The sequence below is a fragment of the Polyergus mexicanus genome, unplaced genomic scaffold (genome assembly GCF_030449975.1).
Source record: "Polyergus mexicanus isolate NDT 795.1 unplaced genomic scaffold, iyPolMexi1.0 SCAF_19, whole genome shotgun sequence".
Classification (NCBI taxonomy): domain Eukaryota; kingdom Metazoa; phylum Arthropoda; class Insecta; order Hymenoptera; family Formicidae; genus Polyergus; species Polyergus mexicanus.
In genome coordinates this window covers 5,823,498-5,837,720 of record NW_027223339.1, presented here as the reverse complement: position 1 = coordinate 5,837,720, position 14,223 = coordinate 5,823,498, and the positions used below count along the sequence as shown (strand labels likewise).

At 36.0% G+C, this 14,223-nt stretch overlaps 1 protein-coding gene across 13 annotated transcripts in view; it reads left to right on the top strand.

Moving 5' to 3' along the window:
* Positions 1–14,223, top strand: part of LOC138941526 (CUGBP Elav-like family member 1) — a 495,676-nt gene that overhangs the window by 129,717 nt on the left and 351,736 nt on the right. For 3 of the 13 annotated variants that reach the window (XM_070311291.1, XM_070311305.1, XM_070311289.1), the window contains exon 1: positions 8,820–9,706. The exons of the other annotated variants lie outside the window; for them this stretch is intronic. The gene's annotated coding sequence lies outside the window, so the exon portion shown is untranslated. Of the gene's footprint in view, positions 1–8,819; positions 9,707–14,223 lie in introns of those variants that run through there. 13 annotated transcript variants of the gene reach the window in all.

Sequence of the window (14,223 nt, the reverse complement as noted above, 5' to 3'; positions counted from 1 at the left end):
AAGCTCTCAAATCGACTGAAATATTCACGACAACGCTGACTCGAAAATGTCACAAAGACGTCGCGCAAGGTGCGTCTTTCACTATTTTAAGACGCATGAAAGGCAAAAAGAAAAATGGGGATGACGAGGATGACGGGAGGGATCGTTTTCACGAGTGCATATAATCGTCTCGGTTTCTCTCGGCAAGAATATCGCGTTGCAAAAACAACCGGAAGCGCGCGGAAAGCGTTTTCAATTCATCCCGCAACGGGACTTCGGCAAAGTTTGATACTTTGTGACCGACTTTCGCGAGAGTTAGACGCATCGGAGAAAAGGGTTGACGATAGTTAAGGGAGGAGGTCAGGGGATGGACAGAATATTTCATCGTGGAAAAACGCGGAGAGAAAAGATAGACGCTCTACGCTGCACCGTAACGTATAAGTTTTTCAGGCGTCGAGGTCGAGCGTCGCGTAAAAAATGTTATTAAAATGTGTTTGGAGTTGCCGAGGGGGAAAGACGTTATGAATATTAAGCGGGTTCTAGAGAAGCGCGTTATGCTGCTATCTATATCGATATATGCGCAGGTTTGCAAGCAACCGTGTATATGCTGCCGCGAGATTGATTCCCCGCAGAAACAAGGGAGATTCGTTCAAGCGCGTCGAGCAGTCTCCCCCCTCCCCCTGCCCCTCCCGAGTTTTTTAATTTTCTCCTATAATATAAATTATAATTCGTATATTTGTCAAACGATACTTTAAAGCATATTTTAATTTTTATATTACGTGCGCGTAATGACATTTCATTATATCCCGATCTTTTAATTAAATAACGTCGTATCTAATTACTTTGGATTCGTTGAAACGTTGAATCTGGTCCGTATGCCGTGTTTTACGGAATAAAAAAAGTATTCTACGGTTAGAAATCCGGATATATGTATTTATGAAAGTATTTATATTAAAATATACATATTATTATAATAAAATTTGACGTACGTATATATTTAATTTTTTCCACAATCGCACGAAAATTTCTTTAATTAATCTCAATTTTCTGTTAATTATCTTGCGTTGTTTATGTTGTTCCAAGTTTTCAATCTTTTTTATAGTTTAACGATTTTCTTGTCTTTTGTCTTCTTTATAAGACGATCCGGACGAATCAGATGAAAGAATGACCCCAAAAGATTGTGAAAAAACGTTACGGCGCTGATTCGTCCGTACTTGATATAGCCGGGCGACATTGTGCAACGATGCGCGAGAAAAAACGAAGAGTGCCGAGGGTTCGTTCTCTCGGCAACGACGGAAAAGGAAGCCTTTTGTTCCTTTGCCACGACCGGGTTAATTAATGCTACGGGGATAACCCGAACTTCACTGACGGTCAAAGTCGTCGCTCCAGAAGCCAGCTAATATATCGAGAACAGGATAACTTTCAGCGTGCGCCAAGTTTTCGCGGAAACTTCTATTGGTTCACCGCATCCGGGGAATCGGTAATTTGCAAGAATTTTAAACGCAACGAAAAATTTTAAAGGCATAATTATAAGAAAAAATATTGTTTACGATGCGATCTCTTTTAGATATTCGCACTAATTTTGCGATATGAAAAAGGGAAATGCGAATGGTCTTGAGTTGTGTGCTGAAAAAATTATGTGAAAGTCTATTACATATTACATACAATGCGAAATATATATTCATATATAGCACAATTATGCAAGAAACTCTAATCTTTTTATTTATAACGTTTTATTATAAACGTGCTTCTCTCGATTTAACTTTATTAAAGAGAATTGACATATTGTAATAATGTAATGTAGTAACGTATTGATATAATGTAATGAGAAAATTAATACACACCAGACAAAGATTGGATACCAGATCAAAATTGGATATCGTTATTTAAAAGTAATTAATCGATACATTAATTACTATTTTTTTGCGTGTAAGAAGTTATTCACATTTTGTAAGAGATCTTTAATAGATAAGATAATTCTAATAATTATTCGATAATTTTAATAAATAATTCTATAATTCTATAATCATGAAGATAGTTTATTCTATAAATATTTTATATTCCTGATAAATTTATTGATTTACTTTAATCAATCTGCTCATTAACTGGGCGCGACTCGCGTTTATAAAATTCATTCGTTAAAATTGCAATAATCACGTTTCTATCTACACTAGCAGTCGAATCAAGTGTCCGATAGGACATAAGACGTATGAAGGAGAGCGGCTGGTTAATCTGTTTATTCTCGCGTTTAATCCGTGTTCTACGCTAGCTATTTTGGATGTAATTCTCGACTGACATTAATGAGATTGCATTATTAACGTAATTGCCGGCGAGCGTTCGAACTGGCAGCATCTCGCTAAAAACGATTCCAAGCTAAGCACAAAGGGTGTTTCTCACAAAGGTTTTCTTACGCCTATCGCGACAAAACGATAGCAAACAGAAGTAAACATTAATAATGGCGAAGTAACGAAGCGGACTCTATAAACGAGAATTCGTAAGCTTTCTAGAAAATCCAATTAGAATGCGAAACACGAGACTACTGTGGTATTCTGGCGGACGTTATTACTCGAGTAACAATGTACCTACACGACAATGCATTTAAAGATTAATGCTATTGTAGAACCCGCACGCTTATCGCGCGGATGCTATTTGAGCGCTTCAAAGACGACTTGGATTAGATCAATGAAAACAGAACAAATTTGAGAATTAACATGCTGCGACGATTTGTATTGTATTGTATTACATCATGATTATCGAATCTTGGACGGCTTAAAGTTGAGAATACTAATGTAGCTACGAAAATTTGAATCGAAGAAATTGCAAAGGGACAGTTAATAGAATTCCAAAGGAATGTAATATCGATAGAAAAAAAATTAGGGGTATGATAATAATTATCCTTATTACAAGATATAATGTTTCTTTCATTATTATTATTATTATTATTATTATTATTATTAAGAGAGATATTTAATTTCTATCTTAATTGATTTGATGCGCACAATTTTCTTTGATGCGACCTTCTCCACTTGATCTTCGCAGTTCGTTAGACGAGTCTTAAACGAGCGATCGACCCTTTTTTTCCTCACCGCAATGAGACCTTTCTGAATTCTACTCATTGTAGAACGGAAACTAAAACTCCCGAGGGCTAATCTCCGCTCCTCGCTGCAAAGTTCTGAAAAGTCAGTGAAAAGTTTCACTCTCGAGGCGGCAACTTGGCCGTCAGCGGCACGCTCTTAGGGGGTTAGATAGGTTTGCACAGGGGATGACGCGCGATCGGCTAAATTACAGTGGAAATATGTATTCGCGTTCGCGCGTACGATCGATATTCGAGGAAATATCGTTTCATTCGATTACGTATTCGAAACTCCGGTTTTTGCTGGTTTGCGCGGCCTGTGAGAGTTTGGCAAGTCATAAATAATCCCACGACTAGTATTATTATTATTTATTTAGTCTCGTGTGCAACAGAGTCAGTTTTTCAAGTCAGGCTCTGCCAACGCATATTCCCGCTCTTTCATAAGCCATAAATAATGTAACATAATCATCAAGTGTGTTATTTCGCTAAACTCTTACTGCACGCCGCGTCTCTGTAAATGTTACCGCATTAATTTCTACGACGCAAAAATATGTTTAAAAAATAAGTAGATAAACTTGTACAATTTTTTAGAATTATAAAGTTACACATACACTCTTTCTCTTTAAATAAAACATCTCTAGGAATAGAATGACAACGTGAGGTACCAGTTGTAAACAGAAGTTGAAAATATAATAGAAACGTGCGCAACTGCTATAGAACAGATGTTTGGAAAAATATTGTTGTAACTTGTCTTACGTTTTTCGTCAATATTGTCAATGCTCATCCGCTGTTTCGCGTTTTCTCTATTTTCTATTCTTACATAACGCATACATCGATATTCAAATTCAATATTTTTCTATGTATGGATATCTTAAATTATTTCCGGTTGTCTCTCATAATCTGCACGTAGAGAAAATAAGAAACGCGCTAATCATATTTAAGTGAAATGATTAATTCTATATAGACAGATATTTTTATAATATTGTTTGTTTGCTTATCGTCATTAATTCTAGAATAATTCTTGATATTTAAATAGAAATAAAACATTTGTGCGGCAATAAATTAAGTTACACAAAACAATATTTTTATACAAACTGGAGGAAATTTTAAATTATTAATTATATTTATCATTTTCTTTTCTCTATAAATTTCTTGCAAACAATATGGTGAACAAATGTAAGAAGCGCAGTTTTACCTAATTCTTCTGCAGGTTTTAAAACTTGAGATGTTGCATTGATAAATGATAAAAATAATAATTTTAATATTTTACGCAGCTGCCAATATCAATAAAGGATCGTTAACGATTAAGTATCATTAAGTGTGCACGGCAAATGTTACACCACGTGGATTTACAATACGCACTTGACTCATTTTTCAAACTTTACACAAGTGTGCGCGCTACACGACCATTATATACATTTTGTGGTATATTGTCCTTGAAAATAAGGCAAAAATATATTGCTATTACTTTTGCCAGCTTTTTTGTAATAAATAACTGTAATTGGATTTGTGCATAAATACAAGCTTCAACAATTCTACACGATTTTCTTTTATGTCGTTTATTACAATATTGCTGCACAGATTTTTGAAACAATTTTAACATTAAGTGTAAGATGTGTAAAAATGTAACAATTAATAAAAAAAAATTTAATAGATATTTCGTAATGATTCTGAAATGTCTCGGTCATTAACTTGAAACGTAATTTTCGTTATTGAGAATTCTGATATTGGCAGAAGTATTAAATATCTGAGATGCCATCAGTTTAAAGTTTATCAAACATATGCGAATTAATTATGTTATACGAGTAACATTTCTCGCGCGTTTTTACGACTTGATCGGCGTATGCGCTAGCTTGGTCAGGTCTCGTATGAATTTAAGAATCGCTCCTCTTGAAAACACTCGTATATTCTCTTCTTCTCAAAGAAAATGACTCTTTCGCACGCTAGGAAAACTCAACATGAAACGAATAATAGATTATCGATATGGAATGGAAGTTATTTATCGCTACGTCTTCACTGGCCGCCGATAATAATAAGTCATCGATGAAACTGTTGCTAGCATTAATCTGAATGTGCTAATATGACAGTTCGCGGTATTGATTTATTTACACGAATTTTTGAGACTAACAACAAGTCCCGTTATGCGTACAAAAATTGTTTAATGAATTGATATCATATGGATTAACTGTTTTGCGAATTAATCTGGATATTTATAAAATAATAATGATAATAATAATAAAAATTTTTTTGTCTTCTCTAAATGATAAAATGTCATTTATAGAAGACGAAGAAGACATAAAAAAACAAGAAGATTATATATTTCATTCGCATCCACAATTGGTATTATTAATTAATAACTAATTTTTAATCTTAGCATTATAGATTTGTAAGAAACAATTAAAATTTTGCGGATTAAAATTGATTTCTGTCATCGTAACCGTTAACATGGTAGACGAATCGATCGCGTGGTGCTTTTGCTTGAACAGCGTTGGCGGTGCTTTTCGGCAGCCAAACCCGGCATCAGTCAAGCTCGACCGCGAACCTCAGAATCTCAGAACGCGACTGCTGTTGCTTTGTGCGTTCAAGGAAACGCTGCCTGTTAACGGCATTGCCGTTCCAAAATTGCGGCAAAGGCGACGCTGGGTAATGGAAGGCGGCGGGAGAAGGAAAATGACTTGGGGACGCGGATTAAACTGGGTAAACTTGCGACAGTCGTGACAAATGGTCAAATGGCAGCTATTAGCGAGCGCATACTAATGTCATAATGAAACGCGGATGCACGCGCTCGCGTACGCAAGCCGGTATACCGCATAATTATATTTCTTTATACAATCTTTATCGATACAGTCGCCACGCCGGTTGTTATTACGCAGCTATTCTTAAAGCATTCACGGAGCCACGTTCTCCGTCGGAAATGCAGTTGCATCTTGTTACGGTTTCTTGCCCGATCACTGTCGCACGCTCGTTACATAACTCGAACCGCGAAGCGACCGGACGTATATATCTGCGCGACAGAAGTTCTATTCGCGCGACAGGATGACGAGCAAACTCCCCGTCCGCGGTTGAGAACTGACGGAAAAACGGGCACGCTTCAGATTCTCCTTCGGTTTTCGGAATTGTCGCGGAATTGTGTTACTGCATTTAGTGACGTCAGCGTTTTTCCTATCTAACGACGACGAACGATAGAGCGGTAGAGCAAGAGCTGAGCGGCGAGCATGCGGTTTCCATCATGCAAACGGCTATGTCGCTTCCCACACTAAACGGCGGTTTCATTTACTCTGTCTCATTTCTCGTGACCCGCTTCCATTTTAACGTAACGGATCTATGGTACAATTTTTATTCTATATAATATAGATCCGTTACCGCAAAAGGACATAAAAGTTTGTCACTCATCGGTCGATGTACAAGAGTTAACTACATTGAAACTACGTATCTACAAAATATAAATATAAAATTCAAATAAAATAGCAGCGCTTAGAATAATTAAAATTTCAAAAGAATATTATTGTACACATTGAATGTAAAATTTAACGCTTATAATAATAAGCAAATTTTTAATCAAATTTTATAGAATAATTATATAATTTCAAAAATAATTATTCTTTTCTTAAGTACAAGTTCTTATAGCATACTATATAAAAAAAATTTTTTTCTTTAGTTATAATTTTTTATATCATCTTAAATAAATGAACAAAATAAAACATACGGGAATAGATGCGTAATTAATAAAAAATAATATACAAATAATACATTATTTATCCCAAAGTTGCTCCATGCCTGTTGCCCGATGCCTCCTAGGCCTTCTCCTCCTCTCAGCTTGTCAGGATTCATTGCACGAAAATATAATTCATTACGATTCATTACTGTTTATTAGGCAACACCATAACAGCAAACGCGCGTCATTTCGCATGACACTCTCAAATTCAGACGCGTTGACACTTTGCATGACACTAATTAAGACGCGACGAATTATATGCGATACGATGAAAATGGACGCGCGACAATTTGCTGAATTTAAATTTACGATCGCAAATCAATATTTCATTTCACGCGTGGCTCGCACTTTGAATCAGCAGCATCTCAATAAGATATCTCGCTTCATCGACATTAAAAGTGCGAATATCGGCAATTATAAGTGCGAAAGAAGATGTCGATAAAATTGGCCTTATAAGCCTTATAAAATCGTTAAAAACCGTTTGGGTACCCAGCTTCCCCTTTAGGATAAACCTTTCGGATACCGAAAGCCCTCCCACCAACGTCAAGGTGTACCCATTAGGAGGGTTTCGTTGGAGAAAAGCCAACGATGTACGTAATATAGATATGCTCCAAAAAACGAGCGATTATTACCGGTCTCATATATTTCGCAAAAAATACTCTCTTCATTATAAAATCAATTTTAAATAAATATAAATGATATAGATTTTAATTAAAAATATATATTATATTACAATATATTTTTTTAATATTAAATATTTTGTTATTATAAATTAATTTTATTTTTATTTTAAAAAAATTTGATACTCTCTATTTCTATTTCTCAGAATTAATAGCAAACTAATGATAATAATAATAAACTGATTCTGCTGTTGAAAATTTACATACCATTATTTATTATATTGTAACGTAAACTAAATCATATTTATACGACAATTATAATCACACTTTGCGCGCCTAAATCACTTTGTGCGTATATGAGCATCGGGAGCTAATATATTTTGAAGTTTTTGACATCTCATATTTCGAGATTTTAGGATCGAGCTTATCAATCTTATTTGGATTAATCGCAATCAATAAATTGTTGCTATCATAAAATACCGTCAGATTTTTTAATATTGTGTTATATATATATATATAATTTTTGAGATATTTTAATAAAAAATATGATTAATAGAAAAATTGCGGATAAAAAAGTGCATCATAGGAGCACTAGTGCTCCATACACACATACATACATACAACAAATCTAAATAGTCTGTCATTGCTTTTATATATTTAGCATCGAGATATTATCGCATCTCTTGCTAAAATATGCTCAGAGAAATCGTCAAGAAAATCATGCATCATATAAAATATCTATTGTAGTTTAATTATCTCTCTCTCTCTCTCTCTCTCTTTCTATATACCATATATATATATATATATATATTTATTGATTTATTCGACTTATTTTTTAGAGTACCTAAATAAGAGTAGTTTCGAAAAAAATCTCTCCAAACAAGAAATATATATAAATTATCTAAAAAAAACTCATATATTAAAATTGATTAAACTATTGAAGAAAATATCTATATAGTAAATATGTGTATTGCATAGCTTCATCTACGTTTAGCAATTGACATTAGAATGAAATAAAGTGTGATATACAGTGTCGTAAATTTAAACGATTACTTCCTTTCATCATTCCAATCATTATTATCATCCATCATTAATGATAATTTATTAACGGAGTATCGCCGAGTTTCATCGCGTCGTCGACGTCCACCCTCGTGGTCGCAACGACACCGAATGACGCGGGATCGGAGCGTTCGCCAGTCTGACGGAGAGATGTCAGGGGAGAGGAATGACAACCCGGTGAGGGTGTAGGCGTCGGTGGCGCCTCTGTGTTCTGGTGGGGCAGCATCACGGCGGCGATGGCGGTGGTAGTGATGATGGTGGTGGTGGTGGTGATGGTGGTGGTGGTGGTGGTGGCGGCGGCGGCGGCGGCGGTGGCGGTGGCGGCGGCGGCGGCAAAGCAGGGACGGACAGGCGCGAGGCGCCGTATCCGTATCCGCGCCACCTCAGTCGACGTCAAGCCGTCGCGACGACGTGTGCGTATTGTATTCTACGTCGGTGTCGCGAAAAGATCTCGCGAGATTCGCGTGTTTCGCGCGCGGCGTGACTTGTCGAGCGTGTACCACCTGTTCGCGTCGGCGATCGCGAACCCCTGGTCTCCCGCGCGAGAGTGTGCTCTCCCCCTAGTTGCCCATTCCCGTTGCTAAACCCCCCTCCCCCTCCACTCCGGACAAGTGCCCTCGACGGCTTCGACGAGATCGTCCGCGCGCGTGGCTACGAGTATTACCCGTGAAGTACTCATTGACGAGTGTGTCGCGGTATAATTCTCCTGCGAGAAGAGAGAGCACGATTGTTCCGAGTGTTTCGATCGTCTCGTTGACAGATAAAAAAGAGAAGGGTACGCAAAGTATGTTCACTGACTTGTGTCGACTCGTATTCTTCTCGTATTAATCCTCGTTAGGTTAGTCCGAACACTGTCCGAATGTTTTAATAGTTAAATATCTGTTTTGTGTTGATTTGTTTCACTTTTAACCGGTGAAAGGATTATATTGCAGACGAATCATTCGTGTCGCCATATCGTCTTGTTTGCGCGAATCAACCCCTTGCGAAGGACACGAAGGTGCTTCAATATTCCCGATAGTAATCGAGTAATGTATCGATTGATCTGCAAGAGACATCATAATCGTCTTGGAAGATTAGGAGCAGCTGGAATTCCTATCTAAACGTGATTGCATGATGATTTGTAACATACCTATGCGCCATTGATACAGCGAGAACTGGTACGCATCTCGCAGAGAAACTCGCGAAGGAGACAGTGGTGTTCGTGAAAGGCTCGTTGATTACCGGTGAAAAAAAAAAACAGCTTTGGATTATGACTACTGGGTACGTAAACTATTCTCGCAATCTATTCGTCTTATACCTTCTGAATCACGATAATGTGATTGAAGTCGCTCGATTCGATAGGCATAGCTGCGGGACAGCTGTTTCGTTAAACACGCGACGGGAGTAGTGCTGGCGTTTTCAAATTATTCGACGTGTCTGCGTTCCTACGTCTCATATCGTTCTGTTAACGCGCGACACGGCTTTTACATCGTGCATTCGCTACGCTCGTCCAATAGTCCCGTATGCGACACGTGACATTTAACAGCGTTTAACTCATGCTATGGCCTAATGTGACTTCAAAGTGACATATCATATATATATATATATATATATATATATATATATATATATATATATATTCGCTCAGTAGAAATTTCCAAATTTGAACCACTTGAATCACCGAGCGGGCGTGACCCGTTTCTAAGACTGTTCAGAATCGGATGAATAAAATAATATATCAATCCTGTTGTCATTTTTCTAGACTTGGTGCTAGTCTTAATATTAGAAAATAAACTGCTATGTTCTTTAATTAATTAGTCTCCTGTATTTAACGAAATGTGCGCCTTTTCATTCATGAAAATGCCGCGCGTCGCGTGCAAAAAAATCACGAGGGTCGCGTGGTACCGATGACGTGTTTCGCATCACGCCTTCGCGGAAGATGATTTAACATAAGTGGACGAGAAAACAACGGGGGCTCTTGATTAGCGGAAAATCGGAAATTGTTCGCGGAAATTTAAAATATTTCTTCAACGCGCGTGTCGACAGCTCGATTTGTCTTTTCACGGAAATTGTTCTCACTCGAATATAAAAAAGTTTGCGTTCTTTCGATCGAACGAACATGCCGGCTTATCGATTGTTAGCATACGGTGTCCTTGAGCTTACGAGGCATGTGGAATGAGAGCGTGTCACTGTCGACGTGTTATTTTATTTCGTTCTCAAGTATCATATATGTATGCGCAAAGAGTCAATTCTTGTCGGGATACGTTACGCACATTTCTTCGATCCTCTCTCGCGTAGTATCTATTAGTTAAGCAAATGCTGCGTAATTGTTCACAGAAATGTCTCGCCGTCGACCTTCTCTACATGATATTGCAACGCGAGTATTACCCGCTATAGTTATTACTCCAAGTATCGATACTCCGTATCGTTCGCTTCGTTATACGCTACATTAGACCTTGTCACGCGCATTACCATCGACAATGTTAGAATTATGAATGCGGTGCATTCATGAATCGGGCACGCATACATCGTGACGGACGCGCGTCCGTAAGCTGTTTGTTTCGAAACTGACATAATTTACGTTTTGGTAATTTAGCTGCCGCGCGCTCTCATAAATATTAATCGAAGATTTAAAAAACTAAGATTTAACTGACTTTCTATCTTTTTTTCATCTAATCTTTACAAAGAAATACGGAATTGATTAAATCTCATTTAATTTTAATTAATGTTTAGGAGAACGACTTTAGGTAAAATAAACATGTTTCATTCAATTTTACTGTTATATTTTGCAATTTAATTTACGATACCGATATAACGAGGAATGAATAACTCAGAAACATGACGATCGCTTATTTTCAAGTATAATTATTATAAAAAAGATTTTATTATAGTAATGGTTATTATTTTTATTTTTCTCTATGCTCGATAATGTTTAATCTCTCAATTTGCTGATTATTGTACGCAAAAAAGTTTAATCATAAACGACGATTGTTATACGAATGTAAAAAAATGTTAGAAATTATTATTGAAAAATATTATTTTGTTTCAATTACAGATAATTGCTCTAAAAGTGTTTATAATTTCAGACATGAAATTAATAAAATTTTGCTTATATAAAATAAACTTTTTGCGTTCTTATATAATCGCCTATTATTACGTCGAATATAATCGGAATTTCGTAGTAAAACTCCTCTCGATTATATAAACTATAATTATCATATATATATGTCATAGAGCGGTTAAATTCGAGCGAGTTCTTCACTAATAAAAGTTGGATTTTCTTTTTAATAGACATTTGATAGAAGCAACTGTTTCAATTCGATATTACATATCTTGATAATTCAAGCCAGATATTTATTCATATTTCTTTTTTCATAAATAAAAAATTGATGGCTCTGCTAAACACACCTCTGAGTTTAACACAATTTCGATTATTTACGACTCTCAGAAATCATTAATGCTTCATTTTTCGCCAAAATAAAGCATCATATATTTTTTGTTGAAATGAAATTTTGTTCCAAATTGGTTTTACAAATCTTGCTACGTATGTGAAACGAAAACATCGTGGCAAATTCATGTTTCCAGACGATACAGACGGGAACTTTCTCATAGCGAGCATTTTTTCGACCGTAGCCGATAAACGTGTTACAGAGAGCACTTAACGCTAGCATTCATCACACGTACCGAAAGGGTTAAATCCGCGAGATGCAATTCGACGTGTTGAATCTTCTGAAAAAGACCTTGCTGTTGCATTGTAGGTCGACCGACCTTGCGTCTCGATCGTCTCACGGCACGTTGCTTTATCGCGGCACGTGATATTCGTGCCAAAGTCACGTGCGGTCAATTGCACTCGCCACCCGGTATTGTCTGCGCGTAACACGTTCCCCCGGGCCACCTTCTTTCGATGGTAAGAAACGACACGGCGAAGCGAAGGACCAAATTGTCATTCGCGTTCGGAGTTTCTCGCGTTTGCCGTACGAATCGGGAAGAGGTCCTCATGTAGGACCGAAAGAGCTCCGTCAAAGCTACTATAAGCTACACTTTATAGACGAGGCACGAACTCGAGAAGGAGAGTACGGGTACGGCGAAACGATGGCGAAACAAGTGGCGTCGACCCTCATCTCGGAGTGTCGACATTATGTCCCGGTTTCACAAAATTCTTGCAAAAATTCGAATTTTACTCTGTACTTCGAATGAGAAGAAAATGTGATTCGTCGTTATTTATTATATTAGCACATTTGACGTCAAGCTAATTGCTCGACGCACGAAGAAACGCTTGTGCTAAAGACCAAGGTCTCTCTTATTTACGATACGCGTATTGCATTGCGATACATAATAATTTCATGTTAAAGACATAATTATAATACATATACATTACGAGAAGAATACATAATCATAAATGAAAACAGAACAGAATGAATAAAAAGTAAATATATACTGCGCATATATTTCCAACTCAATTGCAGTAAAAAAAATAATTAGTTCTTCCGAGGCTAACGAGTCTTTGAAAATTATTATTATTTTTTTTTCTCCTTATGTTATGTATCATATAATTAATAAAGCGTTAAATGTGTTATTGTTCTTTTCAAGCTATTTTGTTATCGACGTTAACAGGCTGGATAGATCATATATTTAGTTGTATTACTCCTATGTTCATTTAGACAATTACACAGCTATATATTTACTGCTCTTGTAATTACAAAATCATTGAAAAAAATCTATTATAATAGGACATTTTATATCGCCTTAGTAAGGAAATATGGAGTATTTTTAATAAAGTATGGTAAATTGGACAAATCAGTATTGACAAGTTAAAAGCGACACAAATTTTTCTTATATTGAATTATGATCGTTAATAAAATATTTCCGAATTGATTGTATTTTCTAATTTATGAACACTGATTAGTTTGATTCATCACCATTTTTAAAAATTTTTATTAGATATATTATAATATATTCTATACTTTTGTCCAAGAGAGAGATTATATATGTATATGTATTACAATGATAAATTGCATACGGGTATTAATCATGTTGAATTTAATGTAGTTGAACGCTTCGCGCATTGCTAGACACGTGCTTATGAAAATAATATACTTGACACGCCTCTGTTTTTAACGCTATACAGACATAAAACTGATACGATGACAATGCTAAACGATAACAAAACTGCGATGAGTTAGGAAAGACTGGGAGAGATAGATAAATGCAGATGCGCGTGCAAATGGAAAACGGTGGGGCCGCATTTAAACTGTGATCATCTCGTACGAGAGGAAGATAAAACTTGCATTATTGCATGTACGACTATACCGAATAGTACGATATAACCGAATCAACACATCATGTTGCTGTAACTTGGCGCTGAAATTGAAGTCTCATTTTTATTAGAATTGCATGATCTTTCTTTTTCCCTATTGTTTTCGTTGTCTTGACAAATGAATATTTATCTTTACATATTTAATGAAAATAAAACGTTGAAAATATTATAATTTATTCGGAGATGTTTCAACATTCACGGTTGGCTTTTCCTTAAGATCGGGAAAACAAATATTGAAATAACTTTTTTTTTAATTCTCTCTCTCTCTCTCTCTCTCTCTTTTTTTTTTTTTTTTTTTTTTTTTTAAATTATCTTTAGTTGCCCTCTTTAAAAAGCGGTGAATCAAATATCCGAATTTCTTTTTAAAGTACATTTATACCTTATTAGATCTTCAGTGTTTTTAGATTTTTCCAAGAATATTTTATATAAATACTCAAAATGTAAATTTTATTTTTTAGTTTTTATAATGACAGTAATAATC